The sequence below is a fragment of the Heterocephalus glaber genome, unplaced genomic scaffold, assembly GCF_053883595.1.
Source record: "Heterocephalus glaber isolate CG9 unplaced genomic scaffold, H.glaber_assembly_v1.0 deba00001457, whole genome shotgun sequence".
Taxonomy (NCBI): Eukaryota; Metazoa; Chordata; class Mammalia; order Rodentia; family Bathyergidae; genus Heterocephalus; species Heterocephalus glaber.
In genome coordinates, this window is record NW_028258305.1 from 32,349,912 (window position 1) to 32,377,786 (window position 27,875).

At 36.5% G+C, this 27,875-nt stretch overlaps 1 long non-coding RNA gene across 1 annotated transcript in view; it reads left to right on the forward strand.

Annotated features, from left to right (window-relative positions):
• The window catches only part of LOC110347943 (uncharacterized), an 82,416-nt gene that overhangs the window by 43,329 nt on the left and 11,212 nt on the right, over positions 1-27,875 (forward strand). The window contains exon 4 of the long non-coding RNA XR_002392872.2: positions 16,137-16,236. This is a non-coding gene — a long non-coding RNA (uncharacterized LOC110347943). The remainder of the gene's footprint in view (positions 1-16,136; positions 16,237-27,875) is intronic.

Sequence of the window (27,875 nt, forward strand, 5' to 3'; positions counted from 1 at the left end):
GCCAGTACCATGCTGTTTTTATCACAGCAGCTTTGTAGTATAGTTTCAAATTGGGGATTGTGATGCCCCCTGTCATGTCTCTGTTACCTAGAATTGCTTCTGCTATTCTGGGTCTCTTCTTTTTCCAAATGAATTTTTCGATTGTTTTCTCAAGGTCCGTAAAGTATGCTGCTGGGATCTCAATTGGAATTGCATTAAATCTATATAGCAGTTTTGGAAGTATGGCCATTTTCACTATATTAATCCTTCCTACCCAGGAGCAGGGGATGTCTGTCCATTTTCTGATATCATCTTCAATCTCTCTTTTCAGAGTGCCATAGTTTTCAGAGAAGAGGGCTTTGATTTCTTTCGTTAGGATGATTCCTAGGTATTTCAGTTTTTTGGATGCTATTGTGAAAAGAATTATTTGCCCTATTTCCCTTTCAGTGAGTCTGTCATTGGTGTAGAGGAAAGCTATTGATTTTTGTGTGTTGACCTTGTAACCAGCTACTTGACTGAATTTGGTTATTAAGTCTAGAAGACTTTTGGTGGAGTTCTTGGGGTCTTCTATATAGAGTATCATGTCATCTGCAAATAATGACAATTTGACTTCTTCATTTCCTATCTTTATTCCTTTTTTTTCTTTCTCTTGTCTAATTGCTGTGGCTGATGTTTCCAAGACTATATTGAACAGGAGTGGTGATAGTGGACATCCTTGTCTTTTCCCTGATTTTAGTGTGAAGGATTTCAGTTTTTGACCATTTAGTATGATATTGGCTGTTGGTTTTTCATAGATGGCTTCTATCAGTTTGAAGTAGAGATCATCTATTCCAATTTTTTGTAGGATTTTTATCATAAATGCATGTTGGATTTTGTCAAATGCTTTTTCTGTGTCTATGGTGATAATCATATGGTTTTTGTCCTTGACTCTATTGATATAGTGTATTACATTGATTGATTTTTGTATATTGAACCATCCCTGCATCCCTGGGATGAATCCCACTTGATCAGTGTGTATGATCTTCTTGATGATCTTCTGCATTCTGTTTGCCATTATCTTATTAAGGATTTTTGCATCTATGTTCATTAGTAATATTGGCCTGTAGTTCTCTTTTTCACTTGGGTCTTTCTCAGCTTTGGGGATCAAGGTGATGCTTGCTTCCAGGAATGAATTTGGGAGTACTGCTTCCCTTTCAATTTCATTGAAGAGTTTAAACAGTAGTGGCAGCAGTTCCTCTCTAAATGTCTTGTAGAATTCAGCAGTGAAGCCATCAGGGCCCAGGCTTTTCTTAGTTGATAAGTTTTTAATTACATTTTCAATTTCATTGGTTGATATTGGGTTGTTCAGAATTTGTAGGTCTTCTTCATTCAACTTTGGTAATTCATATGTATCTAGGAATCTGTCCATTTCTTCTGTGTTTTCCATCTTATTGGCGTATAGGTTCTGGAAGTAGGTATTGATGATCTTCTGGATTTCTGCTGGGTCTGTTGTAATTTCACCCTTTTCATTCCTAATTGCATGGATTTGGGCCTTTTCTTGTCTTTTTCCGATAAGGTTTTCTAAAGGTTTGTCAATTTTGTTGATTCTTTCGAAGAACCAACTCTTGGCTTCATTGATTTTTTTTATCATTCTCTTAGTTTCCATTGCATTGATTTCTCCTCTGATCTTTATAATTTCCTCCCTTGTATGAGCTTTGGGGTTGTCCTGCTCTTTTTCTAGAAGCTTGAGGTTCAGCATCAGGTTGTTTAATTGGGCTCGTTCTGTTTTCCTAATATGTGTATTCACTGCTATGAGTTTCCCTTGTAAGACTGCTTTCATTGTGTCCCATAGATTCTGATATGTTGCATTGTCATTGTCATTTAATTGAAGGAACTGTCTGATTTCTTCTTTAATTTCTTCTGTGAACCATTGGTTATTCAGAAGTGTGTTGTTCAATTTCCACGTGTTTATGAAATTTTTTGAGTTTCTTTTGGTATGGATCTCCAATTTCATCGCACTATGGTCTGATAATATACAGGGGATAACTTCAATTCCTTTGCACTTACTTAAACATGTTCTGTGTGTGAGTATGTGGTCTATTTTTGAGAATGACCCATGTGCAGCTGAGAAGAATGTGTATTCTGATTTTGTGGGGTGGAAGACTCTGTAAACATCTGTTAAGTTCATTTGTTCAAGAGTTTGATTGAGTTCTAGTATTTCATTACTTATTTTTTGTCTAGTTGATCTATCTATTAGTGACAGTGGGGTGTTGAGGTCCTCCACTACAATTGATTTAGTGCATATATGACTTTTCATGTTCGTTAGTATTTGTTTTATATAATTGGGTGCACTAGTGTTTGGTGCATAGATATTTATGATTGTCATTTCTTCCTCTTGGATTGTTCCCTTTACAAGGATGTAGTGTCCTTCTTTGTCTCTCTTAATCAGTGTTGGTTTGAAATCTACTTGATCTGCAAAGAGAATAGCTACTCCTGCTTTTTTTTTGGTTCCTGTCACATGGAGTATTGTTTTCCACCCTTTAACTTGCAGTCTATGAGTTTCCTTTTGAATGAAGTGTTTCTTGTATGCAGCATATTGTTGGATTTTGCTTCTTGACCCATTCTGCCAGTCCATTTCTTTTGATTGGTGAACTGAGACCATTAACATTGATGGTTATAACTGAAATGTATTGACTTGTCATTGCCATGACTTTTTCTTTTTGTTGCATTCTCTCCCTTTACATTTAATTTCTTGTCATGCCAGATGGGTTCATTCTGCTTTGCTTCCTGGGGTTGTGATCCTCAATGTCTGTTCCTAGGCTATTGTGTAAAATTCTTTGGAGTGCTGGTTTGGTATTCACGAAGTTCCTAAGGTGCTCCTTGTCATGAAAGTATCTTATTTCTCCATCAATTTTGAAAGATAGTTTTGCAGGATATATCAATCTGGGTTGGAGGCTGTTTTCTTTTAGGGCTTGGAATATGTCACTCTAAGCTCTTCTTGCCTTGATGGTTTGTGTTTAGAAGTCTGCTGTGATTCTGATGGGCTTTCCTATGTATGTGATTTGTTTCTTTTCTCTGACTGCTTGGAGAACTTTGTTCTTCTGTTGTGTTTCTGGAATCTTAACAATTATATGCCTATGTGTAGAGTTTTTTTTAATCAAGGCTCTTTGGAGTGCTATTTGCCTCACTTATCTGTGTGTCAAGCTCTTTTCCCCTGATTGGGAAGTTTTCTGCCATTATTTCTTTGAAGAGATTTTTTTATGTCATCTCCACTCTCTCCTGTTTCTTCACTGAGCCCAATCAGTCTTATGCTATTCTTCTTTGCATCATCTAGCAGCTGCTGGATTGATTTCTCATGTTCCCTTATAATTTTGAAGCAATTTTTCTTTTCCTGGTCACTAATTGCAATCTTATCTTCTATATCTGAAATTCTGTCCTCACATTGGCTCATTCTGCTGTGTAGACTTTCAGTGGAATTTTTCATGTCCTGGAAATCTATTTGCATCTGTTTTATGGATTCCATTTGTTTCCTATGTTGGGATTCCATCATGTTCCTGAGCTCCTCTCTAGATTTATTAATCATGTCTTGCACTAGGGGTACAATTATTCCTGTTATTTGAGAAATTATTTCTGATTTCCTTTTTTCCAGATCCCTTTTTGTTGCCAGTTCAGTGAGTCCAGGTGGTTGAGTATCAGAGTGTTCCATCTCATTTCCCTTTGGGGTTGCTGTAGGTGATGTGGAAGTCTGGTTTTGAGACTTATTTACGTGTTTTCTCATTTCGACTGTGGCAAGGGGCTATCAGTGCCTGCACGCATTTCCTCCTCTGAGCTGGGTGAGGTGGGCCAGGGGCTGGGAGCAGCGGTAGGGATGGTGACCCAAAAGCCCTTTCCTGTGGGCTGGGAGCAGCGGGAGGGATGGTGGCCGGGAAGCCCCTTCCTCTGGACCAGGAGCAGTGGGATGGTGGCTTAGAAGCCCCTTCCTCTGGGCTAGGAGCAGTGGGACAGAAGGTGGCCCAAAAGCCCTTTCCTCCGGGCTGGGAGCAGCGGGAGGGATGGTGACCCTGAAGCCCCTTCCTCTGGACCAGGAGCAGTGGGATGACCGCTCAGAAGCCCCTACCTCTGGGCCGGGAACAGCGGGACTCAGTACCTTAGTCTGGGGGTCTGGTGTCCTCTGCGTCTTTGTAGTGTGGAACCAGGTGGCTGCCTGTCTGCAGCGGAGTGATTCCGTGTCTTCCGCGGACTCAGGACCTCGGTAGGGCATGCACAGGTCTGCCTGTCTGCTGGTGGCTGATTCAGTGTGTTCTGTGAGACTCAGGACCACAGTAGGGCGTGCACAGACCTGCCTGTCTGCCGTGGGCTGATTCGGCGTGTTCTCTGTGACTCCCCTCTACTCTTTATAGTGTCTTATTGTTCTTTGATATTGTTTCTATAAGGAAATAATTTTTAGTAAAAATCTCTTCCTAGAGTAGACTTCCTTTTTTTCTCTTTTTCTCACTTCAAATTCACAGATGGGCAGAGTAGAGTCAGGAGAACAATTCAGAGCATTCTCTTTCTTTTTTGGCATTGAGCTTCTCTGCCTTGCATCCACTGCTTTTGCAGAGATGTACCAGACACATAGCAATTAAATATTCTAATAAATGTTTTCAAGAAGATTCTTTAAAATCCAATTTCCTGCAATATATACAGGACAACACTCTTTAATGTCAGTCAACATGGTTTTCTTCAAAGATACAACTTGACTTCCAGTGTTTATCTCTAACAATTTTTCTCCAACCACAACACCTTGATTCATGGATTGCCTTATTATTGCCAGAGCTCCCTGTATCTCACCCTTCTAGCAATACTAGTCCAGTTTACCTTTTTCATCCAGGATACTTTCTGAGAAATAATTATGACCAAATTAGTCAGATAAAATACTCATGAAGATCTCCTTTGTCTATGGGATGCAGTGTGAACTTCAAAACCTGACTTAAGTCACATGTCATCTGTCCTCAACTCACCTTTCTTTGATTGTTTTGTATTTTAATGCCATTATATTTTGGTGGTTCTTAGAAATTCATGTAATTTAATGAGCCAAAAATGAAAAAAAGAAAGAAAATCAGAGGGATTGATGATATTTTATTTTTTCTCTTGCTTTGCCAAGTAGACAAAATTGCCCTGTCAAAGCAATGTGAAAGTCAATGCTGTATTGATAGAGGCAGCCAAAGGAAATTGTATGTGAGTGGACTGTAATTAAATAGATATGAGAATTTACTTGCCCATTCCCTCCTAGAGCCTATGTTTTCTGTCTTGGAGTCCTGTCGATGCAATAGCATAATTTATGTGACTATGACTAAGTTTTTGGTGGATAATGTTAGCATTATTATGTAGGCATTGCTTTTCTAACAGGTGAAGAAACATTTTGAAACTTGAGAGAAATTTAGAAATAATTGAGGCTATCTTTCGTCTCCTCCAGTCTAGGCTCCAGCAGAAGCAGAAATTAGATTAGGCTAGTAGGGTCTGAGACAGCTGTAGGGAAAAATAAGTATTTGATCGGTGGACATAATCCACAGGGAGTATGGAATATTAAGTAGTGTGAACAAAGTATGCAAATGCACAGAAACTGAAAAACAGTGTATATTTTAATTAGAGTGAATAAAAATATGTAGGTGAATAGGAAGTTATATATCTGGAAATAAAAACAATACAGTCAGAAATGGTCTTGAGGACAGAGAATAGAAGATCTGAAATGCTAGAATAAGGGGCTGAATATTATTCAACAGGTGATGAGTGCAATCAGATGGGTCTCTACAAGTGTAGTTTGAGATGCTCCTTGTATATACAGGTATACACAGGTATGGGCAGGTAGAGGTAGTGAGTGGGATGCTGGCTATCTAGCTTTGTCCCAAACCCGATGCTTTCAAAGACAAACCGAAAAATTTCAGAATCTCCATTATTGTTCTGTGGGGAATTCCACTCTGATGAGAAATAGAATCTACAAATTTAGTTCTGAATGAACAAGACTTGTGACTAACTGATACAAATGTAAAAACCTGAGATGATGCACTTGTATGACTTTATCAGCAGTCTTACCTGTGTTTCCATTCATAAAATGAGCTAATGGGAGGAGTGCACATAGAATGTGTGAGCAGGTCACAGTATTACAGCCGACAGGCTTGACATGGGTTAGGAAGCTGCTATCACAAGCTTGTCATGGGGCTTTCTTAGTAAACAGGAAGCTCTTCTTGAAAACATGGATACTCTGGAGGAGGATGTCCTCAGCAGGAGGCTGGGCAGCACATGTGTTTAGGATCTTGACAGCTTTTCTAAATTGTACTATATCGTATTGGTCAGGTTTTTCTGTGGCTGGGACACAATATTCAACACTCACAATTTAAAGAAGGAGAGATTTAATTTGGACCATGGCTTCAGGGAATTCAGTCCACGGTCAGGTCTAAGGCAGAAACATCATGGTGTAAAGGTGTGGTAGAGCAAAGTTCATGGTGGCTGGAAAGTGGAGGGGAGCAATGCCAGAGAGGAAAGGGTGAGGGACCATGCACAGTACCCAAGATCATCCCTTCGTGACCCATCCAGACATACCCAAAAGTGTGCTTTACTAATCCCTTGGCTATTTCTTAATCTGGTCAAGTTGACATTATGATTAATGGTCATATATATTAATGGCTTAAATTTGTGATGGTGATGATAATAATCATTATGTTGAAAATTTGGAAATTTCAGGATAAAATTTCAAAAGAAAATAAAAATGAGTTGCAACCCAATTATCCAATGACAATCACTATTAACATTTTGGTGAACATACAGTAGTCATATACAGCCAGCACCCCCCCACACCACCTGCAGTGCATTGAATGACATGATCTTGTACATATACAGTGTTTTATATGATGTTTATCTTCTTGGTTTTTCTAGGTCAATGGGTCTTTCTTCAAGAAATAACTGAATGACAATATGAACCCAGTTTACCTCCAGAATAGGCAACTAAGGGAAAACTATTATAATTTCAGTAGTTAGGGAAAATTTTGCCATTTTTATAAAGCCACAGACTGGTGCAAACCACATACACTGCTATGAATGATTTTGTGGCCACCATAAATTATTTTGTGTATTTATTTGCTTCCTTAAAATGAATTTCATGAAGTAGAATATCTGGGTCGAAATACTGTGAATGAGTTCAAGGATGTTAATGAATATTTGCAAATTATCTGCCAGGAATTATTTATAGCTTATATTCTTTTATTTCTTATGTGCAGATGAGTCTTGAAATTTGGAGGATAGTTACTGAATGGATTAAATAATATGCTGTGGATATGCAGTGGCACTGAAATATATTAAGCATCAGAGCTGTTTGCTGTGGCTAGATGTAGATTGTCACTTCCCTTGGTATTTTTGAAATATTTAAATAGGTTCTTAATAGATAATAGATAGTATGCATATTACCTTTTGATTAAACATAAAACATTTATTCTAACTCCTGGAGGTATTGGAGAAATCAGCAAAGCATATGGAAATACTTAATCTAGACTTAATCTACACATTTACAATGTAACAGGTAGTTTTCATGGGTTTATTAAAGTGGAATCAGATTGTAGAATTTTCAATAACTTAAATATTCCCATGGAAGGCACCATATGCTGTCATCTGAATTTTGTATGTTTTATTAATTCGGGGAGAAAAATCTCAAGAGCTACAGACAAAGTGCAGTCAAATTTTGCTGAAGTGTTTGTTTTGTTGAGTCATCAAACAATATGTCCTTACAGGTGCAAAATAAATATTGTTAAATCAAGTTTTTAAGTGCATAAAAAATTCAAAAGGGTAAGACCCATTTTACTTGTTGGAAAAAGAATGCAAAGAGAAGATAGCTTCTCCAGAAAATGGGTTCTGTGGGGATGTGCTTAACTTAGATGTTGTACAGACTGTGCCATTTGTCAAGAGTACCTCGTGACTAATTTGAATAATTTGTTCAGTTAGCAAACAAATTCCTACCATTCAGGTTTTGCTCCCATATAGGATATGCCGGAGTATCTTGGGACCAGAGAATTACTTTCCTTCTTTCCACTGCCAACATTTGGCAACCAGAATTTCTGGGTGCTGTGGTCTACTGTGGGGAGCCTCTATTTTTTTAAATACTGGATTTTAACATGTATCTAACTATAGCATCGATTAGTAGACTAAATTTTAGTAAATGTACCTTGTTGGATTTTATGGGTAAACATATTCTCACCCTTTTTTGAAGGAAGTGGAGTGATCCTAGATTCTAAATTTCTAGAGCTGTACTTGTATATCATAAAAATGTTCATCAGTGTGAGCTATTTTATTTAAAAATAATATTTGTTGTTGATGTTGCTATGGTTTCCTCCATTATTATTGTTACTGTTACAGTTAGGCAAGTTGAATCAATTTTTTTCTACCCTTTCAGAGAATTTCTGACTGATACAAATTCTTGCAGGTTAGGGCAACCTTTAAATCAGGACAGGGGAAAAGAATCTGTTGAGCACTGTCCTTAGACATTTCCTTATGTTGAATCTACAGCTTGCTCTTCTGCAATTTTACTTCTCAAAGGAAATTAAATTAACAACAACAACAACAGAAACAGCAACAACACTGCATTGCCACAGATGCTTCCATCACTGGCTGTCAGAGATGTGGATGATGCTTCTGTAGGTGTTGTGACCAGGAAGACTTGACAACATCTGTTCTAGTTTGTCTTTCTGAAACTGTGGCCAAGCAGACTAGATCAGGGACACAATCTTTCCATTTCTCAATTTTCTATTTGGCAAGGTGAAGTGTGGCTCACCAAAACAGGAAAGATAGACTATGTAAGTACAAAATAGACCATGTAAGTGTAAAAATAATTCAACTATCCTCATTCTCTTCTTTAAAAATTTTATATTATATAGAATAAGGAAATTCTTTGTCTTTACCACCATATCTGTCAGGGCTGTCTTCCTCTATAAACCAGCTAGTCTTTGGTTTAAAGTAACATTTGGTGTTGATGTTAAGAGGGCATCTGTGGAATTAGCTCTCTGGCAGCGCCTTTTCTTATCCATTCTCCTCTTCATGAGATTTCCATGTAGCTATTTCAGACGATGTCATTTTCTTACATGACCTTGTTTTGCAGTGGGAGGGAGTAAGTTCAATATGATGAAAACACAAAGAAGATAGAAAGAGGAAGAGAGAGGGAAAGGAGAAGCATTATGACATTCATCATTCTAGTTCTAGCCCTGTGTGTTCCTAACCCCACACCTCCCCAAAGCCCTGACCCTTCTGCTTTGTGGTGATTCAACTCTACAGTACTTTGGATTCCCTGAGCCCCCAGATCAGCTTCCTTTGGATGTTTAAGATGAATTGGGGTTTCTTTGGAATTCTAACACTGCAACAAAATGAATCCTGACTCGCACTGTCACTATCCCCTCCGATTTTTCCTTGCTGTTCACATTCAGACCCTAGAGACTAAAAATTCTCCATGATATGGGCTATGTCTATTTTACAAGCTTTATACCTAACATTTTATCACCATATGAGATGTATATAATTGATTAGTTAGTCTTTAGACTTGGCAGAGTTAAATGCTCTGATTAAACAGCATTTGCTTATCCAAAAGAGAAGCCACTTCCTGATCTAGACTTTCAAATGTTCAAAACCTGCATATTCTAGCACATGATCCTGTGTAAGAGATGCCCTTCTGATTTCTTCCAGTTCGCCTTTTACTTATTATTGGTTCCATTTGTCATGTGGCAAAAGCACTGAGAAGTTTTCCCCTTTTCAGGGAATATTTTTTTTCATAACATAGATGACACATTGTATTCCACATTAACTTTAAAATCCACAGGCAAGCTTTTGAAATTTGGAAGCATCTGAAAGTAAATGTGCTAGAGATGTGATTAGGTTGGGTTTAAAATTCGTTAACATGCCAAAGTTAGTTATGCTTTTTTTCTTAGTTTTTAATCATCTCTATCTCTGTTTGGCCAGTATAATCAGTATGCAGGTAAAGGTGATGAATTCAGAGAGGGAAGCATTTTTATACGTGTCTGTTTTTAACTAATTTTTTCAATAAGAGGCTATCCAATTCTCTACTTTGATGTGTATTAAAAATAAATTGGGCACTCTGGTCAAAACTTAGATTTATTGAAATGCAAGGCTAGGTCTAAGGTAAATAAGACAGCTAGGTTGCAAAATTTAAGGAGACAGTCACTCTCAAGGTCATCTGAAGAGTCTGTCCCTTGTACTGAATGTTGTAATGCTATGAGCTGGTTTAGGAAACATTCACATGTGTCAAAAAAGAAAAGTAAACAGCATAATATATGTATCAACTGGGAGGTTAGGAATAATCATTATCTGAAAAATGGCAAGAACTGGTCCTCTAGCAGAGCTGCCATATTCACTTCCTTTTCTCCACCTGAGAGGGCATCAACAGCTGTTAGCATAAGTTTGTCCCAAGAAGCATTGTAATACATTAGGAAGAGCACCTGAGACTCAAGCTCATGGCCTTTGGAGACTTACTCTTGATGCTGCAAAATTAAAACATTCAGATGATTGCAAGGTTTTTTTTCAGCCAGGTAGTTCTGGGTTCTACACTGTTTCCTTATTGGTAATTCCTCTGCAGGTTCTTGATTAGTTGTTGGGGGCAGAGTAGTGGGCATATTAGGAAACTATATGAATGACGATTTTTTTTACCATTGGCTTGTCCTCTTTATTTTTGTCTCTATTTTATGTTTGTGGTTCTTTTTTTCCAAGTGGTTTCCTTTTACTTTTATTCACCTGGGAAGTGCTGAATCTATTTTCACCAGTGTAGAAATGATTAATGACAATTCAAACTTTTCCACTATAAAAATGTGCAACTGGAAAGGCACAACCAAGACTTGAATTATCAGTTAATGAGTGGATTAGTAGGCAGATTGGAAAAAAGTTTAGGACAGATGATCTAGGGTAGATATGCTGTCCAGAGGGTGATACCCTCGGACCAAGGAGAAAGACTAAGATTCTCTTTGACCGTATCCCAAGATTTTGCAAAAGAGAGCTGATGCAGCCTGAAGGCACGATTCATCTCAGATCTTAGAGTGATTTGTCACTGCTTATTTAGGGTTACAGCTGCTAAGATTACCCATAATTATCTCATGTTTTGACAGTATATTATTCCATTTCAGCCCCGTTTTATACATTTAAAGTTTGTTTTCTCCAACCAAGACTATAAGTAAATCAAAGTCATGCATCTCTTGTCTCACCTGGCACAATGCTAGGAAAGTATCATGGAGTAAATATTTGTTCACTTTCATTAAACCTTGTCATGTAGGTTCTATCTCACATATATATATAGTCCTCATAAAATATACTGTTAATATTTTTCTTGATTATACAGGTTATACTATCATTTTTTCTATACTCATTTTTCTTCAAAGAAAGCTGTATTCACAACAGTCTTGCTTTGCAAAATTCAGTATGAAAAGAACACTTCCTGCCCTTGAAACTTGTCCAGTTTGATGATTCAGAGACTTTGTTCCTCTTAGACTACCCAATGTATCTCTCCCAGCCTGTTCTACCTGCGTTAGCTGACATAGATCTTAAAAAAAAATAGTAAATCTGAGTTCTATAGAAGCTTCAGTTGGTTCACACTCAGACAAGAACACCAATAGACAATTCAGTATTCTGAATAATTCCACAAGATATAGCCCTTCTTTGTCAAGATAAATGAAAATGAAACAGTAAGGACAAAAGTGTTCTGGCCACTTTTAAAGTACTGCATGGTAATGACAACATAGCCACATCACCCAATGTTTCCTCCCATAAAGTGCTTGCTGCAGAATTGTGACCTGAGTGTTTGTTTTAACCGTACAAGGCAGATGCCATGTGACAAATTTTGCATAAAAATGAAACTACTTTCATGGCTAAGTAGATACTAAAATGGAATTGTACAGCAGTAATAAGACCTTTTCTACTTCATGAATATACCTGAGGTGCTGTTTCGAGAATGAAACTGTAGATAATGCTAAAATAGTCATTTTTTCTTTCTTCAGAGGTGAAGGATATACAAGAAAAGGGTGCAGTAACTCATTTTCATGAGCTTAGATCCCAGATACAATTTTTAATGTGGAGATAAATAATCATAAGCCAAGTCTTTGTGTGTGGTTTTAAAAATGTGACACAAAGCTTTAACTTAACTCTGGCTTTCTGCCTCTCTCAAATAGCTGAGTGGTACAGGAGAAAAACATTCAGGAAATTGACTTTCAGGCTTTAGTGTTAAAAAAAGGGGTTCCAAATGTCTAGAAAGTTGGTATTTTGAGAGTTTGAGAATACATTAGGTACATAGTTGATCAACAGAATTTTCTCCTTCTTTTCCATTACTCTAATGTCATGCTTCCATGTCCCCCTTTCCACCCTCTCTAAGTGCTCTATAAACCTTAGGAAATGAATCTTTCCCACTCCAACCTTCTGGGTGCTGATGGAGGTTTTAAGAATTTTAAAACACTGTATGAGTCCCAGTGAAAGCCATTACATTGGTTGAGGTGCCGGGAATGGAAATAATTTTTCATGGATAAAGGTATCTGTAGAAAATTTTGTTCACCTCTATCATGTGTACAACCTAATAGTATATTCTCCTCTGTCTATTATATTTTATTTTCAGGCAAACTTGGGACCCAAAATTTGTCATGCTTGATATTTGGCTTTACACTAGAGTGTTCTCTTAATACCTCTTTGTGCATCTCATACATATTTGTATTCTTTCCAGAATAATTTTAGGCCCAGTAGAGTTTAGTAAAACCTTTTCCTCTAATGCTGACACTAATATCTGTAACTTCAAAGCAATTTTCAAAGCATTCAAGTCATTTATTCCAAGAGCTTGCTGTAGTACAAGCATAAATGCAATCACAAATAGGGCCCATATTTACTTTTCTGGTCAACTTGCCTCTAATGTATACTTGTCCCTTTGCATGTGGTTTGAAGTCATAAATATCTCAAATGATACATTTTTATGACACATGACAGAACTTTATGTCAGGCAGCTAGCTGTGAAAGATGCTTGGAAAGTTGAGCTTTCAAACTAGGATTCTTATTTGCTTCATAACCTAACACTGAGAAACTGGTTGAGAGATTGCCCCAGAACACTTGTCTGTCTCTTTTAAAGGAGAGATTTCACCCCTGCACCTGCAGGCATTTTCTCAGATCTGTTGCTGGAGAAAACTTTACATGCTGATTCTCTCCAGCACTGACTTGTCCACCAGCGTTTGTAACTGTAATCACTTTAAAAATGTCACTGACCCAAACACAGATGGACTGAGGTCTCTTTTCAACTTGCAGTCGCATTTCAAACTGTGTGAGGCTATTGATGAGTGAGGAGTTAGAACTTAATAAATGTTTAGTAGGAATTGGTATAAATTTCAAAAGTCTTTGAAGAACTATCATTTGCAATTTAGAAGGCTTATTTTTTCTTCCATAATATGCTATGCAGGAAACAATATTCTGCTTGTAGCCCCTAGAAACATTATATAAGGCTTCTTGAATGAGTATTTAAAGCTGAGGATGAAAAATGATAGGAACAGTAAAAGTTTAGTAATTTAGTTATAGGCTTATCTTCATAGGTGACCTCTGGTTTTCACTCTGGGTTTCTCAGTTCAGTTAGGATTCTGTAAAAATTATAGCTGATTGACAAGACTGGTCTTTATTTTGTTGTTTCTAAGATTCCCTCTGGTTTTTTTTTTTTTTTTTTTTTGGTACCAGGGATTGAACTTGGGACCTTGTGCTAGTGAGGCAGGCAGCACCACTGAGCTACATTCCCAGCCCAGATTCTCTCTGTTTTAAAAAATCTGCTCCACTTTTCCAAACAGAAATGACCTTGCTTAAAAGCAGTGGCACTGAGATTGCAGTAAGACATAAGGACAGAACTGCCATTTTGTACCTTTGCTTGTAAATGAAATCCCTGGTATAAAGCTGATCATATCTGTGCATCTGTAGACTGATTTTTAGACAAAATAGCTGGGTTTTGAGCTGATTTTTTTGATTAAGTTTATTTATTGGTACATTTTAGGCATACAATACTGTTACATTCCTCATTGGGATCTTGTACCTTTACATGATGTATCTTGGTTCTTATTTTTTCCCCATTCCCCGGGACGGAAACACATTTGTATGAGCACTGGAAAATATCACTGTGAACGGAAGAGAATAGTCACGTAATGTGCAAGGTGGTACATGCTGAAAAAAGATTTGGTGGCAAAAATTATTTACTTATTTTTCCCCTGCTGTTTTTTCAACTGATAAACGCGAGCTAATCTGCTAGAATATAAAGTGCTTTGAAATTCTGAATACAAGAGAGTGTCATTCACTGGCATTTAAGTTTTAAATTCAATAATGCAATATGTGGAGAGTGTGGGGAATGGAATGGTACAGATTGTGCAGGTGGGCAATTGCTTGGGTTTTGTTAGTGCAGCATTCAAATAAGAACAGAAGGGAGGGCCACCGGCAACCATTCAATAATATCCAGAAATCGAAATCTTCCTTTATGTGTCAACATTTCAGTTTTGGCATTGGGTACAAAAATGTTTTCTAATGGGATGAATTTTTCATGTTTTTCTCCAGATGTTTTAGAGTTGTACAGTCCCAAAGTTAGGCTATAATATCCAAATAGTATCAAAGATTTCTTTCAGCTATTATTAAATATACCATTATTTATTCATTCAGTTTACAACTGTACAATAAGTACTTTGCAAAACCTGTTCAAATGTTGGGGATCTACTGTTCATGCTGCTCCCAGAAGAGAAGGAAACTGTAGGGGAAGTATTCTCCTGAGGGCATGCTTGAGAAGCTCACCCCTAGGACTGCTCTCTTCTCCAGCATTCTGTGATAGGAGTCTGGGAAGCCAGATTTCTATGCATAACTCTACCACAGGCCCCAAACTTTGTCCAGTGCTCCGTATTTAGCCCAATAAGGTACTTTTAACATGTATTTTAGCAATTATGTCTAGTCTGCTGTTTAATCCTCGTGTTGAATTTCTAATTTCCTTTTAAAAGTCATTTTTTTCCTATAAGCTCTATTAAATTCTTTTCCAAGTACATCTCATTATTTTCATAATGTCTGGTATTTTTTTACACCTCAGACAGATACTTTAATTTGTATATCAAACATTCTTTAAGGCTACACGTTTGGTAATTTTAATATTTACAGTCTTTCTGAGTGTGTTTCTATTTTGTGTATGGTTTTGTGTGAACATATATTTAATGAATCACAATTTGTGAGAAAAATTTTGAGGGACAGTTTTAATGTGCTTTTCTCTAAGGAGGTTTTTCATTTGCTGATGAAAAGTAAATATTAATTATTAATTTTAAACTATTTTTAAAGCTTGACTTCTCAGTTTCTCCAATATGAGTAGATTCTACCCTGACTATATCCCTTATTTCTACTTTATTTTCTGTTCCTTTCCACTCAGAGCTTTTTTTTTTAAAAGATGGAATTTTGCCTGGGCTGATCTTGAATTCCTGGTTGAAATCTTCCTGCCTCAGCTTCCTAAGTAGCTGGGGCTGTAAGTACAGATGAGTGTGCCTGGCTCCTCCAGAGCTAAGATGGGACAGCCAAATGACTTCATGATCTCCCTATCTCAAACAGATCCCCCACCCCCAAATTTGTCTCTTTTCAATGAGCTTGTCATGTTCCGCAAGCGGTCCTGGTTTTGTGTGAGATTTTCCTCTAAAGGCAGCATCCCGTCCTTAGTTATTTGCTGGTTGTAACTTCATTTGGATGTTTCCTCTTCAGAGTCCTTCTCTAATTTGCTGAAGTAGACCTCCTGCTCATGTTATTCTACTGTGTTACCTTCCCAGCCTTATCAATACCTCCTGCTAGCTGGTTATCTACTTTATTATTTTTTTCTATTTTTGGTCTGTTTCTTAGTCAAGATTATAAATCACAGGTGTGTGGGAACACCCTCTTTTATTATTGTTGTACCTCAGTTTCAGAGATAGGCTTCCTCTGGAAGAATTCATACTGAATGAGTGAATGATGGGGTAAGCCAACAGAATGTTAATATTATACACACATCACTGTACCACTCAGTACATTCCTTCTGGAGTTCACAGGTGTTTTAAAACAACAAGAAGAAAGCACTAAAGACAGTCAAAATAATTGTTGTGCTTTGTAATTATTTACCTAAATTCAACTGTGATTTTCTTTGCTTGTTCCTCTTTCACCAGGAGACTGTTCAGTATCTAAACTGGATTGAGTGGAAAATCTGAGAGAGGGTGGAAACAGTCAGACTTCCTGCTGTGTGCTAAAGTGAGGGAGGAGATTCAGGTGAGTTGACTTCTGACTTGAATCCAGCAATGTCCTACTGCCGGGTTTAAGTCCACAACCTGGAGGGTGTGAAAGTAGAGTATAGTGCCCACTGCCTCTTTGGCCATAAGTCTTGGCTGGTGCTTTATTTGCTCCAGATAATCAGAAAATGTAGGGAATCCAAATCTTTTAGGGTTTTTATCACTACTATGCTTTCCTTGCCTTGGTCCTCTCTCATTTGAACAGAAATGTAAAAAAAAAAAAAAAACGAATTTAGAATTTAGGAGCAATAACAAAAACAAAGTCTACTTTTTTTCTGCTCATCTTTTTTCACTCTTTTTGCTATTGGATGAAGAGCTGGATTATTTCATTTTTGCAGATTCATTGAAAATACACTGCTAATTTTCATCCCCCCATTACCTCCCTTGACCTCTTTTTAAATAATTTAAAACAAATGCATACTTATTAAAATAGCATAACCTACTCATTCATAGTTTATCTATAAATAAATAAAAATTCATGCTTAATTTTATTTTTTTCATGACACAATTATAAAATTGTGTATATACAATATAAACATTTCCTATTGCACAGGTATAGAATTATAGTGTACATACAATTTTGAATCTTTTTTTCAGTTATTATTGCATATTTTAAAATACTTTTGAGCATAGACTGTACTGACTGCATAGTATTCCACTAATGAATATAAATTAGTTTGTTCAGCCTTGACCTGGTGTGAGCATTTGTACTGCTTCATGATCACATGTTTTATAAAGTTTATAGACTCATTACATAATTCACACCATGTGCTATGGTGGATCTCACTCCTGGAAGGTGAACCAAAACCTCTTACAAATTGAGGCTAGTGCTGACTGCGAGATGAACTAGGGAATTGTGTTTTCTGTTGGATCTCAATCTGGAAGACAGACTGAGGACTGGGAGAGTCTCAGATTGAGCATATGCTGTGAATCTAGAAGGCATTTTGCTATGAGGACTCACTTAGAGGATACAATTTCACAGGGTGATAGTCTTTTAAGCAAAGGAAACAGATGTCTATATTTTTCTAAACAAAATCTTATAACTCAAGCAAATGTCCGGATTTGAGTTTATTAGGCTAGTCAAATGGAAAAAATAAAAATAAAAGTAACTGAAATTCTTATTATATCTTTAATGAGATCCACAAGTGTTATGATCAGATTAACAAACTTGTGAAGGAAAGCAGTGTTTTAAAGAGACATTGCTGCTGCATCAGGGATGTCATCATTGTTCAGGTATTCATTAAAAGAAGTAAAGATTTATGATTCTTAAAAGTGTGAGATCCAATTTGGTACTGCTTCCCCTTTATATGATACATGTATTTGAAAGACTGTATTTAAATTCAGTAGTAAATAGCTTCATGGGACATGAAAAAATGTAAGAGAATGAAAAAGTAAGATTAGATTCTTACAATGAGAAAGTAAGATTAGATTAATCTTTATTTTGGGAATGTTGGTAAGAGAGCCTGTCGTAGGCCATGGTTTAAAAAAATGCTAAATCATTTCAGCGTTTCTCTGTGAAACTTATACTAAATACACACACACACACACACACACACACACACACACACACCCCTATATACACATAAGAGTAAAATCTGTAGAGGGGAATAATCTGATCCTGATGGGATGAAGGAACACAATTATGTTTTATGAAATATCTTTGCTATACTGACATGGAAGTGACATCACGTACCTTCTAAAATACACTTCCGGAGTAGGGTAAGTGAAAACATATTTTCCTTACTTCCTTCTTTCTAACTGTTCTTTGGCCTGTCTTTTTGGTCTTTCTGCTTTTATCTGCTATTTCTTTTGTCCCTTCTATCCTCAACTGTATCACTTTGATCTATATTTCCTCAAAATTTCCACTCCATTCTTCTTTAATTTGAAATATCCCCCTTTGCTTTTCTAGCATTTATATTTGACTGCACTTGAATCCTTCTTTCAAATCAAATAGTCCCATTGATTGTGGAAAGAAAAAAAAACTGGGTCAGATGTTACCTTCTGCCAAGAAAGCTACAGATTAAAGCATTAGAATTTTTTTTTTCATTTTAAGTTTTGCTGGGTGCCTTTGGTGCAGCTTTATCCTAAACTATTTGCTTTGAAAGGATGAAAAAGATTATGAGAGAGTTATGTATCCACTTATTGATATTTTTATATAAATAGTTTTTCTCATTGAGTAAGTAAACTTATAGATCTTCCTTCTCTACTGTAGTAAGAGAGCAGACTGGTTAGGTGTAATCAGCTGTGGCTCCATGCAGGACAGAGATGATACCTGAGATGATCCTTTGAGAGTTAAACAATAAATAATATCTGATATCAAGTATGGCATCTATTGGTCCCTTATGTTGCCACTTTAGTACTTAGGGCCTACATTCCTTCTGAGCATTATAGGTGGTGACTATAATTTAATGGCATGTGTTCCTTAAACTGAAGTGATTATCTTAATGGCCTTCCATCTCACAGCTGCTATGACACACGACCTATGAGGTGGATATTATTTTCAGAATTTTACAGTAGTACAATAGGAAATTCTGCAGTTCATAAGGATTTTAATAATTCACTCAGGTTACATAACTAATAATAAGGATAATTCAGGTTTTCATGCAGCAAAATCAGTATTCTGTTCTCTAGACCACTGTTACTTAAAGAACTAATGAACCATGAACATGAAATCTTCTTAAGGAATCATTAGCAAGTGGGAAAAACAAACAAACAAACAAACAGCCGTTGTACTGAGGGACATTCATATTCCAGGATCACAACAGGGTGACATTAAAGGTTGATGCTGAATGTAAATAAAATAGGCCATCATCTACTTGGGGATGGATAAAGAACATAAAAAGAGAACCTATTACTCACCTGAAACTCCATCAGCATATACTCCAGGCAGACAACCTCATCTCCATAACACCTGGAATCATATATATACACATATATATATGTATATATGTGTATATATATATGTGTATATATATATAAGTTTATATTTAAAATATGAGAAATTCCATATGTAGGAGTTTCTCTATTGTACCTGGAATCATATATATAAGAATATATATTGATCTGAGAAATAGTTGTATAAAAGCTATACTATATGTACTATATATAATATATACTATATATTACCTATATAAACTATATATATACATATATATACATATATATCACCACTGATGAACCAAGAAACTAATTCATGTACTTCATGGAAATAGGTCAAGTCATCAAGTCATTTATTAAAACATTGGGAATCCATAGCAGTGCCTTAAGGGAAGGAAGAATCAGAAAGGGGGTAGTATTTTATAGCTGGAAGGGCTCCCAAGGAGGACAGATTTAGATGTGAGTGATTCCAAAAAGGTTGTGGAAGAGAATGCATCAAAGAAGAACACGGAGCTTTCAGCTCTAAAGGACACTGACCCTTCAGCAATCCAGGGCAGAAGCTCCGCTCCTGATCCCTCTCTTCTAACTTCCCATCCTCTCTCACCTTTTCATGTACTGTGTTGTGAAAGGACGTTACTTTTTCCAAACAATATTGGAAGAGATAATCCCCAGTAGCATTTAGAAAATTAGATGTATACCCTTTAAAATGTTAACTATTATTTCATAGTTTTATGTATTGAGGAAAATAATATTCTAATTACTTTCTTTAATAAGCTGAAAATACCATACAAATGTGGTATGGAATAAGCAAAGGGATAGCTCATATTGCCAATTTGTTCAATTTAATTCATTGTTACTTTACTTAAATTCTGGTTCAAATACTTTTTAGCTCTATTGTTACAAACCAACAACCAAAGATAATATCTTAAGATAAATATAATATTACAAGCGATACCCTATTATTCATACTAGGACAAATTTCTTTTCTGATTCAATTTTCTTAGTAGGAACTCTGGTTGGAAGCATCCTATGCTCTGAAGTGATACCATGATCTATGACCCAATCCTAAAGCAATCACGCAGAGTGCTTAGTGGATTTTATATTTGATTCTACAATCACATAAAGAACTTGTTTTAAGATTTTTGTTTTGAAAAGAATCCTGCTTAGCTATGAGTACAAAACAGTGTACACAACAGAGTTGATATTACTTCCATATAATTTTGGTGCATATTTTCCAAAAGAATTATTTGTAGAAATGATCTGTTTAAAAATTAATTATGTGAAAATTTGGATCTGCTCTGAATCTCATTCTATTCAAAAATCAACAAATTTGAAAATTGAAGTCTTCATTATTCATCATGTTTAAAGAGATGGAAACTAAAACTTAATTTTAGAAAGTGGGATTTGCTAATTGATTTCTCTGGGGTGAACTATTGAGGAAATGAGCACCTATTCAAGGTTAAAGGAGAAGGACCTATGCTGTATTATAAATTTGTGAAAATGAATGTTATATACAACTCTATTAAGAATTCATATTATTCATTCCTATAACTTTTCAAGGTAAAAATAATTTATATATGTCAATATAAATATTAGAATTGAATGTGCTTTTGAAAATAATAGGCTTTCTCAGATCCAGAAATCCTTATGAGAAGTTGAAATCCAAGTCTTTCATATGTACATTAGTGTATCTAAGTCTTTCATTTCTAGGATATTGAACAATATCATCAATAAATGAGCAAATGTTTATTGTGTTCTTTCAATGTCCCTAGCTGGACAGTTGGCATATATTCCTCATAATCAGAAATAGCTTCCTCTCTCCCAGAAAGCTTGAGATCCTAAGTCACATATAGAAGAAAAGCCCATATGCAACATTTACATGAAATTAGTGAGCACAAAACCATGTTTTGGGTAACAAATAAACACATAAATGTTTCTTTTATCGAACAGATTAGCTTTTTTCTCTACATTCCAGATTTCTTGAAAACATAATACCTAAGCTACAGCTTAGTGTCATTGTCTTCTTTATCAAACTCAGAGCTGGTGTCCTTACTTTCAAGGCTACCAAGCTTCCTGGTCTTATGTACTGTACCATGTTGAGAATCTGTGAAGCAGATGTTCTTCTGTTATAAATCCATGTCTGAAATTATTTTACCTCCCTCAGTAAATCATCCTTCTTCATTCTCTTTCCCATAAGGGCTCTTTGTGACCACTGTACATTAGGGAAGCTGAGGGGACCAGCAGTAGTGGGGCATGTCCCTCAGTCTTCAGTGTCCTCTCTAGTGCCACCTGTATCTTTGTTCATTGCAGTGAACCAATCAAAAAATATACCTTCATAGTGAAAAATACAAAAGGAAAGAAAGTCCTTGAGAGATTAAGTGATATATAAGGTACAAAACCCATGGGTTGGAGGTTGCTGTGATCTACCTGGAGCCGATCCTGCCAGGCACCTCCGGTAGGAGGGACATGAGTCATCACAGATTCATCGTTGTTTCTCAGGATGGGGAATCAATCAAGAAGGTGTCTTGCCCACCCCTGGTCTTTCCCTACCAGCAGCTTCACCCATCCTTGGCTTACATCACCCCATCAGTGTCCCAAAAGCTAGCATTTTAGGGAATTTTCCCTTAGGAGATAAAATGAGGTTGTTAGAAAATGTGGAACTTGTAGGAACAAATGTACTCTCTTGATTGGCCAGATACATTTCTTCCTTGCTGGAAAATGATTGGACTTTTAATTTCACTTTCACAGTGTGGTTATTGTCACTATCTGTTAGGTGCTCTGGAAAACCTAATTATACATACCGGGGTGAACATTTTATTTTCAGTGAAGGGAATATTCCTCCTGGATATATCCCTGTGGGATCCTGAAAAAATAATGGTGTTTGACTGGCTTGATTTTATAAGAACTGGATGAGCCCTCAGATTATTTGATACTTTAACACAGGATACAACTGTATAGGTAGATACATGGTTGGGAAATTTCTTTTTTTCTTAAGAGCAGTTTTTAAACAAGTGTTCTAAACAAGTAGGTTCCATTTGACCAAATTATAGCACTGCTATGTATCCTCTCCCAATTTTCTGTAGTTCTCTTTATATGATGAAAGACATCAATTTTTCCTCCTTCTTTTCCTGTAAGACTATTTTGCAGTGCTAGAGACTACTGCCCTTTCTGCAAGAGAGACTCAGGACACTTATTATTTGAAAAGTTACTACATCTATATTTACATGAATCTTATTATAAATTTATTTCACATAGGTTTCTTCCAGAGTGCCTGCATAGGAAAGATCTATGTTAAAGGATGATCACAGAATCCCTGATCTAACTCACTGTGCCTTTTTGGGAAAATCTTTCTTTGGTGGGGCTCCAGCATGCTGGTCAGCTCCTGACCTCTCTAGCCTTGCTGGACTCTGGACAGGGGAAGCCTATTTCCTTAGGCTTGGCTCCACCCAACAATGGATCTGGTGCTATGGAGATGGAATAGTACTTTCTCTTGCAATGGTTCAAGTCTTTTTTGTTTGGATGGAACCCTTTCCTTCTATGAATGTGCTGATCCCTCCTTTAGAAGCCTGGTTTCTGTCCTCAGCACCATCCGGTTCAGATCTCAATTAATTTGTCTTTATGTCCTGTTTGACCAGCATTGAATGACAATGTTTTCAGCCCTATTACCTTCAAATATTGTCATGTTTATGTCTGTAAGCTTTGTGTATTGAATTGAATTGATTTAGATTTTGATGACAAACTTCATCAAGCCCATGTTTGCTTACCTCCAGACAATGGTGCTGAACTGCTGGACAACGTTTTTACTCACCTCTTCTGGCTGATCTCACATGATCTTCCCATCCTCCACTCCCCAAACTTTGATGTCCCATTGTATCCAGAGGGTAGATTCTCCCAGCATTACTAGTTCCTAAATCTTTTTCAGTCAACACTTCTGATTTTGCTTGAGTGTCTAGGATGGAATCAATGGTACATCAGCTGGTGTTGATGAAGAAGAAAGGAGAAAGAAATGCATTAAATTATTTTAAAAATATTTATATATTTCTCATATTAGAGAAACCATATGATATTTAAACTTGTGTGTCTGATTTATTTTATTTAATATAATCTCAAGGTCCATCCATTTACCTACAAATGCTTCAAGTTTATCTTTCTTTATGGCAAAGTAGTACGCTATTGTATATAAATACCACATTTTCTTTATCCATTCAACTGTTGATGGACACGTAGGCCATTTCCAAGATTCATCTATTATAAATAACTATAAATATGCATGTATCCCTGTAATATAATGACACAGTGTGGAAGGGTTCATTTTCCCACACATCCTCGCCAGCATTGGTTATTTGATTTCTTTTTTTTTTGCCTTTAGCAATATTTTTATTTTTTTAAAATTTTATTTTATTGGTACATTTTAGGTATACAATATAATGACATTCATCATTGGAAATTTACACCTTTACATAATCTCTCTTGGTTCTTATTTTTTCTTCTTTCCCTGCCCTCTCTTAAACCCTTCTATCCCTCCCTATTTACAAAGACTTTGTTTCCATTTTTCCATTTTTTCATATTAATTCCATTCCCTTCTTTCTTTTCCCCTACCCCTCTTACTTCCCCTTCCCGTTTGCCCCTTTTCTTCCTATTTCAAATTATCTATTATACATTTTAGTCCTTATTAACACTTTCAGTTTCTCACACTAGAGAAAATATTCAGTATTTACACATGTGGTACCTATTTATTTCACTTAAGAGTATCACCTCAATATGCATCCACTTCACTATAAATGTCTCTATTTTCTCATTTTTTATGGCTGAGTAGTACTCCATTTTATAAAGAAACCACATTTTCTTTATCCAGTCTCCAGTTGATGGGCAATTGGGCTGCTTCCAAGTTTTGACTATTACGAATTGTGCTGCTATTAACATGGGTGCACATATATCACTGTGGAATGATTCTTTTAATTCTTTGGGGAAGCTACCCAGCAGGGGAATAGCTGGGGCAAATGGGACTTCCAGTCCTAGTTCTCTCAGGTGTCTCCATACTGATTTTCACAGTGGTCGCACCAGTCTACACTCCCAGCAGCAGTGGAGCAGGATTCCTCTTTCCCCACAGCCCTGCCAGCATTGTTATTGGTTGATTTCATTTATGATAGCAGCCATTCTTTCTGAGCTGAGGTGGAATCTCACTTGCATGTCTCAAAAGACCAATGATGTTGGACATTTTTCATCTGTTTATTTGCTATTTGTACTTCTTTGTCTAAGAAATGTCTGTTCATTTCAGATGCTCATTTTTGGATTGGGTCTTTAAATTTTGGAGGTCTGATTTTTTTTTATATTCTTTACAGATTCTAAATAGTTGATCTTTGTCTGAGGAATAGGAGGTGAAAATTTTTTCCCGCATTATGAGTTGTCTCTTCGGACTGTTGGTACCGGGGATCGAACTCAGGTCCTTGCACTTGCGCAGCAGGCGGCGAAACCACTGAGCTAAATCTCCAGCCATAATTAAGTTCGTTCATATATATATATATTTTTTTGGTACCGGGGATTGAACTCGGGACCTTACGCTTAGGGAGGCAGGCGCCAGAACCACTGAGCTAAATTCCCAGCCCCCATTTTCTGATATCGTCTTCAATTTCTCTTTTCAGAGTGCTATTGTTTTCAGAGAAGAGGTCTTTGATTTCTTTCATTAGGTTGATTCCTAGGTATTTCAGTTTTTTGGATGCTATTGTGAAAGGAATTGTTTGCCCTATTTCTCTCTCAGTGAGTCTGTCATTCATGTAGAGGAAAGTTATTGATTTTTGTGTGTTGACTTTATAACCAGCTACTTGACTGAATTTGGTTATTAAGTCTAGAAGACTTTTGGTGGAGTTCTTGGGGTCTTCTATATAGAGTATCATGTCATCTGCAAATAATGACAATTTGACTTCTTCATTTCCTATCTTTATTCCTTTTATTTCTTTCTCTTGTCTAATTGCTGTGGCTAATGTTTCCAAGACTATATTGAACAGGAGTGGTGATAGTGGACATCCTTGTCTTGCTCCTGATTTTAGTGTGAAGGATTTCAGTTTTTGACCATTTAGTATGATATTGGCTGTTGGTTTTTCATAGATGGCTTTTATCAGATTGAGGTAGAGACTGTCTATTCCAATTTTTTGTAGGGTTTTTATCATAAATGCATGTTGGATTTTGTCAAATGCTTTTTCTGCATCTATGGAGATAATCATATGGTTTTTGTCCTTGGCTCTATTGATATAGTGTATTATGTTGATTGACTTGCATATATTGAACCATCCTGCATCCCTGGGATGAATACCACTTGGGCAGTGCGTATGATCTTCTTGATGATCTGCATTCTATTTTCCAGTATCTTAAGGATTTTTGCATCTATGTTCATCAGTGAGATTGGCTTATATTTCTCTTTTTCAGTTGGGTCTTTTTCTGCTTTGGGGATCAAGGTGATACTTGCTTTCAGGAATGAATTTGGGAGTATTGCTTCCCTTTTGATTTCATTGAAGAGTTTAAACAGTAGTGGCAGTAGTTCCTCTCTAAATGTCTTGTAGAATTCAGTGGTGAAGCCATGAGGACCCAGGCTTTTCTTAGTTGGTAAGGTTTTAATTACATTTTCAGTTTCATTGATTGACACTGGATTGTTTAAAATTTTTAAGTCTTCTTCATTCAACTTTGGTAATTCCTACATATCTAGCAATCTGTCCATTTTTTCTGTGTTTTCCATCTTATTGGCGTATAGGTTCTGGAAGTAAGTATTGATGATCCTCTGGATTTCTGCTGGGTCTGTTCTAATTTCACCCTTTTCATTCCTAATTGCGTGGATGTGGGCCTTTTCTTTCCTTTTTCTGATAAGGTTGGCTAAGGGTTTGTCAATTTTGTTGATTCTTTTGAAGAGCCAACTCTTGGCTTCATTGATTTTTTGTATCATTCTCTTGGTCTTCATTGCATTGATTTCTGCTCTGATCTTTATAATTTTCTCCATTGTGTGAGCTTTGGGTTTGTCCTGCTCTTCTTTTTCTAGAAGCTTGAGGTTCAGCATCAGGTTGTTTAATTGGGCTCAATCTGTTTTCCTCATGAGTATTGACTGCTATAAATTTCTCTCGTAAGACTGCTTTCATTGTGTCCCATAGATTATGGTATGTTGTGTTGTCATTGTCATTTAATTGAAGGAATTGTCTGATTTTTTTCTTTAATTTCCCCTGTGACCCACTGGTTATTGAGAATGTGTTGTTGAATTTCTATGTTTTAATGAAATTTTTAGGTTTCTTTTGCTATTGATCTCCAATTTCATTGCACTATGGTCTGATAATGTACAGGGGATAACTTCAATTCCTTTGCACTTACTGAAATATGTTCTATGAGCAAGTATGTGGTCTATTTTGGAGAACGACCCATGTGCAGCTGAAAAGATTGTGTATTCTGATTTTGTGGTGTGGAAAACTCTGTTAACATCTGTTAAGTCCATTTGTTCAAGAGTTTAATTGACTGCTGGGGATTTAGTTCAGTGCTTCTGCCACCTGCCTCACAAGCACAAGGTCCCCAGTTTGATCTCCAGTACCCCAAAAAAGAAAAAAAGACAGAATTAATACATGCATTGCAATAAAGTGAAATTCTAAGTCATGTGCAATATTTAAAAAAAACCCAGAGTTTTATTGAGTTCTAGTATTTTGTTGCTTATTTTTTGTCTAGTTGATCTATCTATTTGTGAGAATGAGGAATTGAGGTCCCCCACTACTATTGTGTTAGTGCATATATGATTTTTCATGTCTGTTAGTATTTCTTTTATATAGTTGGGCACACTAGTGTTTGATGTATAGATATTTATGATTGTCATCTCTTCCTCTTGGATTGTTCACTTTACAAGGATGTAGTGTCCTTCTTTGTCTTTCTCAAGCAGTGTTGGTTTGAAATCCACTTGATCTGCAAAGAGGATAGGTACTCCTGCTTTTTTTTGGTTCCTATCACATGAAGTATTGTTTTCCACTCTTTCCCTTTCAGTCTATGAGTTTCTTTTTGAATTAAGTGTGTTTCTTGTATGCAGCATATTGTTGGATTTTGCTTCTTGACCCATTCTGCCAGTCTATTTCTTTTGATTGGTGAATTGAGACCATTAACATTGATGGTTATAACTGAGACATATTGACTTATTCTTGTCATAACTTTTTCTTTTTGTTGGATTTTTCCCCTTTGTGTTTAATTTCTTGTTGTGCCCGACAGATTCATTCTGCTGGGCTTCCTGGGGTTGTGATCCTTGTTGTCTTTTCCTAGTATATTGTCTAAAATTGTTTGGAGTCCTGGTTTCATATTCATGAAATTCCTAAGGTGCTTTTTGTCATGAAAGTATCATATTTCTCCATCAATTTTGAAGGATAGTTTTGCAGGGTACATCAATCTGGGTTGGAGGCTGTTTTCCTTTAGTGCTTGGAATATGTCACTCCAAACTCTTCTTGCCTTGAGGGTTTGCATTGAGAAGTCTGCTGTGATTCTGATGGACTTTTCTTTGTATGTGATTTGTTTCTTTTCTCTAACTGCTTGTAGAACTTTGTTTTTCTGTTGTGTTTCTGGAATCTTAACAATTATATGCCTATGTGTAGATTTTTTTTTGATCAAGGCTATTTGGAGTCCTATATGCCTCACTTATCTGTATGTCAAGTTCTTTTCCCCTGCTTGGGAAGTTTTCTGCCATCACTTCTGTGAACAGTTTTTTTATGTTGTCTACACTCACTCCTGTTTTGT